Source organism: Cupressus sempervirens, chromosome 10 (assembly GCF_028749045.1).
Source record: "Cupressus sempervirens isolate cs-2001-9-10 chromosome 10, ASM2874904v1, whole genome shotgun sequence".
In the NCBI taxonomy this organism is placed as follows: Eukaryota; Viridiplantae; Streptophyta; class Pinopsida; order Cupressales; family Cupressaceae; genus Cupressus; species Cupressus sempervirens.
Window position 1 is genome coordinate 584,922,611 of NC_143127.1, and position 6,889 is coordinate 584,929,499.

Genomic DNA, 6,889 nt, shown 5'->3' on the forward strand with positions numbered 1-6,889 from the left:
TGGTAGGACCGCTACCCAGTATAGCCCTACATCTCTGAATAGTTGTATATCCTCCTCATCTAGCTCAAATAATATTTCTCTGATGGTAACAATAAACTCTCCAAAGGAATTCTCTCAGAGACAAATCATGTCTTGTAAGTACAAATAAACAACATATCAGTCTTTTGTATCATCAAATCTTTAAATTGAACTTGAATAGGTAAAGGTTGACATTACTAGGTCAATGTCGACCTTGCTAGGCCAAGGTCAACCTTTTTGGGTTAGGGTCAACCTTGTTGGGTCAAGGATGACCTCATTGAAGAATGAGAGGAAATTTAATAGTCTATGTTGATATTTTTGGGATAGGGTCAAACTTTAAGGTTCAAGGTTGAACTTTCCTACAAAAATCACATATTTGGAAATTATAGAATCAAAACGACAACAAACTCATCTTAGGAAGTGGTTGTCCAATAGCTAGGCACTATCTCAACAACTCCATGTATGTCACTTGAAGCTTTCTCTCCTCAACATCTTGCTTCCTCTTTTCGAATCTAAAAAAGGTAAGAATGAGTAAGTATGATATACTTTTCATTATTTATATGTAAAATTAGGGTTTCTATTAGGGTTTACTTATGGTAAACTCAAATTCATCTTGTCTCATGCATTTAGATGAAAATTCACTCTTTTCATCATAACTTGAGCTCAGTAACTCTATTTTTTGTGTCATCAGTGGCATTGAAAACATGATTAAAATACCTAACTCCTACAATAAATTTAGGAAGGTTCCAAATTCTTCTAATTGGTTTAAGGAAGAACTTTTCAGCAAATTGCATATTCAATGCTTAGAGTTATCCTTATCACCCTATTTCACCCTTAAGAAGTAGAAAGTCGAAACATAAGGCATAAGGGGTTTTATGCACTTCTCAACTGTCATTTATTAATCTTTAGGTAGTTTATGGATTTTCATTAACCTTGTGTGTTGTGGGTTCTAAATTTTTTTTTTGCAGGATTTCTACATTGAGGACTTGGCTATATCCTTTTTATTTACTATGATGTTTTCTTACTTTAGCTTGCATATTCACGTAGTGTCATATTTGAGCTAAATTAGGGGCTAAAACTATTATCTTAAAATGAAAGCACTTCCATTGTGGTAAGTTTAGGACCCTCTCTTAGTATATTTACCATTAAGGACACATTTTGCATTTGATTCCTTCATTGTAGGTGAGATTAGGGTTAGGATCTCAAAGATTCTCCTTAATTTCCCTCCTCAATAGCTCTATTTTCTAGGTAGAACTTAGGAATAGGTCCTCCTATCCCTTATCATATTTTTTTATAGGACTTGGAGTCTATTCTAGGCATTTAATCCTGTTTCGACATCATTTCTAGGTTTTTAGGCATCTTTAGAATGCTCGTATTTTTTCTCTTCTTGATGATGATTCCTAGGTCGATCCTAACCTAGGAAAAGGTGAACTAGGTCAATCCTGACCTAGGGCAAGGTTAAGGTTGACTTTGACCTAGGTCAAGATTGAGGTAATCATTGACCTCTTTAGGAGTTTGATCCTCTTTTTCATTTTTGGTCCCAAAGGGCTCCAAAATTAGTGTTGGGCTTTTTGATTTAAATATGGAAGGGGTTAATTCAAGATTCATTTAATTATTTTCCCTCCTTAGTTGTTTATTATGATTGGATGATAATTCAAGGTAAAATTTGAATAATGGGTCCTCACATTACTCTAGGAGCCTCACCTTGAAGCCTCTATATAAAGACTCTCATTTGCATCTTTCTATAACTAAAAAATAAACAAAATAACTAGAAGGACAACTAAAATCAAGAGACGATGCTATGAAGATGTAAGATTGCAAGAGAATGATATAGAAGATCAAGCTATTGGGCATATCAAGCATATTTATACCATTGTGAACATCGATTTGGAGCAAGAGAGATCCAATATTTCTTAATAAGCCATTATCAATATTCAAGTATTCAAAGATACAATCATGAGGTAGCAATTATGGATTCTTAGTTTGGTAGGAGTAATTTAACCTTGGAGGCTTTGTATACTTTCTTATCTTATTCAAGTCTATGTGTTGTTTTCTCATACATATATATTCATGCTAGGGTTTCAATCTAGTAGATTAGATCTTAGCATTACACATTCAATATAAACACAAATTCTATTATATCTGGCTATTCGTGGAGGTGGAAATCACCAAAATGGGGGTTTGACTAAGGCAAAACCCTATATAGCCACCCAAAACCCTATTTTTAGATATATGCAGTGTTGTTTTGAAGATCGAAGTTCAGATTTGGATACCCTTTTCGAAAAACTTTTGAGATTAATGAACAAAATTTTCATCAAAGCCAAAAAGGTCAAGGTCGACCTTTTGGGGCACAATTGTACTCCACCAACAGGGTCAAGGCCGACCTTCCTTTAAAAAGACAAAAAGATTTCTCAATTTTCTCCATTTCAACATTTCCAGTCTATAATGGCTTGCAGATTTTCTAGATACAATGCACATGCATCAGAAAAAAAGTATTTTTGTATTGGTTCCATTGCGAGGTATGTATCTTATCTTATCAAATTTCAAGCATTTCTATTACTTATCTTATATCAACTCTAAAATAAATAAATGAATAGTGGTGAATGTCCTACACATTGTTAAAGATCCATTTTTAACCTATTCACTTCTTTTACTTATTTAATATAATTGAGGGTGTTGACCTTTTATCAATAAAAAATAAATTTCAAAAGAAAATTAGATTAATATTTTTTTAATTATAAGTAATTTCTAAATTAAAATTTCAAGTTTATAATGTACAAAATAATTCTATGACACCAAACCAATTCAATCAATAATATTTGAAATTAATTTAATTTATATAATATTTGACATTAACAAGAGCTGTGTTACATCTATAGTCCCACCTTATGCAAAAGTAGGTATCTGTAAAGCTTCAAAGTATATTTGGTAAGGTAAATAAAGGGAAAGGATTTGATAGGAATTATTAGCAAAAAGTTGAGGACAATATTTTAGTTCCTCGCATCGAGCTCTATTTTCTAAGTAGGAATTGTTAGAAGAAAAAAAAATCAAAAGTTTGTAATGATAGAAGTCTACAAGTTAACAAAATGCATATTAAGTGAACTCACATCAATTAGTACAGTGTTTAACAAAGCAAATTAGACTTTTAAATTTTAAAAGAAAACATATTAGATATATGAAACCTATGTTGCTTAGATTTATCCTAGATGAAATTCACATTTGGATATGCCATGATCACTTCAAAAATAAACATAATCCATCTTGTTCCATCATTTCTAATTTGTTAGGCTGATCAAAAGTAAGTGGTTGGACTATTTTTACAATATCAATAAATTGAGCTCTATTACTAAAGATTTTTTAAGACATTAGTATAAGTAGTGTAAGTTAGTGTAAATAACAAAGTTATTCATATTAAATAAACTATCTATATATGATTTTCTTAATTATATATATGGACTATGTATATATATTGTATACTAAAATTGAAATTTATAGCTTTACTCATTATAATTTATAAAAATAATCACATGAAATCTTATTAATCTAAATACTTTTTTTAACAATTTAAGTCTATTTTGGCTCTAGAAAATAATAAAACTACTATATATTTGTAAATTATAATATCTAAAAAATTAGTTCTATTCTCCCAGTTCCATTTTGGCTTGATGCTGCTCTTTTAGGTTTAGTAAGGTGCTCAGAGCCCTTTTGTTTCTCCAAGAGTCAGGTATTTTGGCTTTCCCTCCTCCGTCCGAGGGCTTTCTTTGTATAACTGTCCTTGTCATTTTGCTTTGGGTCAAGTTTTTTGTTAGTTTATTCTATCTTTTCATATTTCTAGGTAAGATACAAGTTTCAGATGGAACCTGCTCAGGTCAAATGTATATACCTTAAGTATAATGGATATAAAATGTAAATGTATATGGATATAAATGAAAAGGAAAGTTTATAGTGTGTTTCATGGCATCTTGAGTGTTTTTTAATTAAGCTTTTTGCTATTAAACTTTGTTCAAAGATTTACCATTTCTTCATTCTTGAGTGTGTTCTGAGATCAAGTGTCTTGAGGACTTATCAAATAACACCTTTACATACTCTTAAATTCTCATAATGTTAGGATGAATAAAATTTGAAGCTGTGCTTACAATTTTGATTAGTTAATTCATAACGAGATAATGGGTATCGACAAGCTATTAATATGGAATAAATATATGCTCGTTTCGTCTCAGTACCATTTTCACAATTCAGAAGAACAATATATTTAGATAAAAACAGAGAGCATATTTTCACAAATCAACTTGCTTTAAAATAAATTATAGTTTAAATGATCTTTCTAAAACTAACATTTTATTTGGCTTAGATTTACAGAGGATAGTCTGTAGGAATTTTTTGGACTAATTGACTAACATTGATCTTGGCCAAGAATTTGGAGTTATGTAGGATAGCCTACTCTCTGCACATAAAGAAAAGGATGGAGAAAGACTGGAAGCATCATCCACATTAACAATATCTGTCTGCCCTCCCTGATAAATAAATTTCACAGCCAGATAGTCGGGATAACGACTGCTCCCGTCCACTAAAACGGACAAATTATGTCCTCCATATTCGCAGAATATCCTGTCCACCAGAATACCAAATAAAAAGGGTTTACAGCTGCCGTTGAAATAGAGTTCTTCATAGTTAAAATTAAACAATAACAATACCTTTCATATTCGATGTCGATGATCCCTTTTCTTCCAAGAGCGGGGCGCTTGTGTGGAAAAGCCAAGGTTGAACGTACGCATTGGAACCACAAAATCTGTTTCGTTATTTGTTGTTGCTGCGAGATCCGTGACCACAATCTTTTTCCATGTGTTGCTACACGCACTCGGATCCAAACACCTTATCTGCACTTGCACAACATCTTAACAGATGAGTAACAGATGATGATGATAAGTAATAAAGAATATATATACCTGATAGCATGCGCTGCATCCGAGAGCCGTATCCACACGCACCAGCTCCAGATATGTGATAAAAACATTATCAGAATATATAATAATTTCTTGCTCATGATCAGCTTCAAGTCTGTTTCAGCGTACCTTTAATAGCAGTTTTGCTATGGTCCAAGGCCAGTTTAGAACGGTGGATGCAAGCATTGCAGCTCAAAACTGGAATCGCAATAAAAATATATAAGCAAAGGCTGCAAAATAAAAGAAGCTCAAAATCACCGTCGCTTGAAGTATGAGAAAGAGAGTGTAAGGATGCTCTGCTTTATAATGAAAGCTCTCAAATGATCGGTCCACAGCAGTTACTTCGATGGTTTACTCAACGAGGCGTAACGGCTAGGCTGTAAATTATGGTATCGTTACTTTTCAAATTTTCTTTTAATATTTGCTGAACTAATATTATATTCTCATTAATGTTAAATCTATATTATTGATTACAAATAATAATAATAATAATATACTATACTTTATTAATATAAAGCATAAATTAATGTTAACGTTGTTGTTGAACTAATAATGAATTATCATTAATTTTAAATATATATTAACATTTTATATTAATAATACTATATAACATTAATTAATGTTGATGGCCATTTTGTAATGGTGGTTAAAATAGGTCAGGCTTAATTTAATTATCTATAATGTGAAGAAGTCTAATTTTGTGATTTATTCTCATTTGTTCTCAATATTATTTATACATTGTGATTTAATTTTCACCATCATAATAATAAATAAACAAGTTCCACATAGTGAAATACTTGTCATTGTAGTTTAGTAGTTTAAATATAAGTTAAATTATAAACTCATAATAAAAAATGATAAAAAACACTCATATAAATTAGTTGTAAAACTTTCAATAGCTATTTATTTTTATTTTTATTAAGAACAGTTATCACATGTTTTGGGAAGCAATGACAAGTTAAGATAACAAAGCTTATTTATTTGACAACTCTTCCAGAACAAGTGTTTCTCCAAACAATATAAAAATAACAAAAAAATAAAATTATGAGGATATAAATGAGTTAATTTTGTAATAAAAATATAATATTAATGAAAAACAAGTTTTATCTTTTTGGTTATGGTGATAGTTTTATTTTGGTAGAGGGTGTTAAATAATTATATGTTCATCTTAGAGATTATAAAGTTGTCATCAAATATACAGTATAATTTGTATTAAAGATATGATTGTAATAGCAAGAATTTTATTTTTTATGTTGAATAATTTATATTTGTATCAAAATATTTTTTTAATGTAAAAAGAATAATAAATGATGTAAAAAAATTAAAATAGATTTGAAAACTATTAACTGCATTTTAAAACACATAGTTTTAATATAATAATGTAATATGGAAGAAGCAATTCATATCTCTAAAAAGAGTGTTCATATGACACAAAATTAATTCAACCAATGATATTTAAAATAAATAAATTTTTAATCTTGAAAGATTATAAAATATCAAAGTTGGACTTTAGAAGGGAATGCAAGTAATTCATACAAAAAAATTATAATAATGTATTTAACTAGCATAGATAGCTTAATGTATCTATCTAACATATCCTTAAAAGATTATTCATTTTCGATAATTAATTATTTCCTTATACTATTGGCTCAAAATTATTTAAATGAGTCTAACATAATTTATTACTTCTCATCAAATTTAATATATGCAAACTATTGTCTAAACTTTTACACACACACACACACACACACACACACACACACACACACACACACACACACACACACATACATAAAGTATTACCTCATAGCTGGAGTCTCTACCTATATTCGAGGTGCATGAGTGTGTGTGTGTGACTTGTATCAGCATGGGCACTAAGGGTGAACAATTCTTCATAGAAGATGTGTTGAGCCCAAACCCATTAGTTT

General features: G+C 30.3%; 1 pseudogene; it reads right to left on the reverse strand.

The window, feature by feature from the left end:
* Positions 1-4,403: 4,403 nt before the first annotated feature.
* On the reverse strand, positions 4,404-5,765 carry LOC149535217 (expansin-like A3; annotated as a pseudogene).
* Between the last annotated feature and the right edge of the window lie 1,124 nt (positions 5,766-6,889).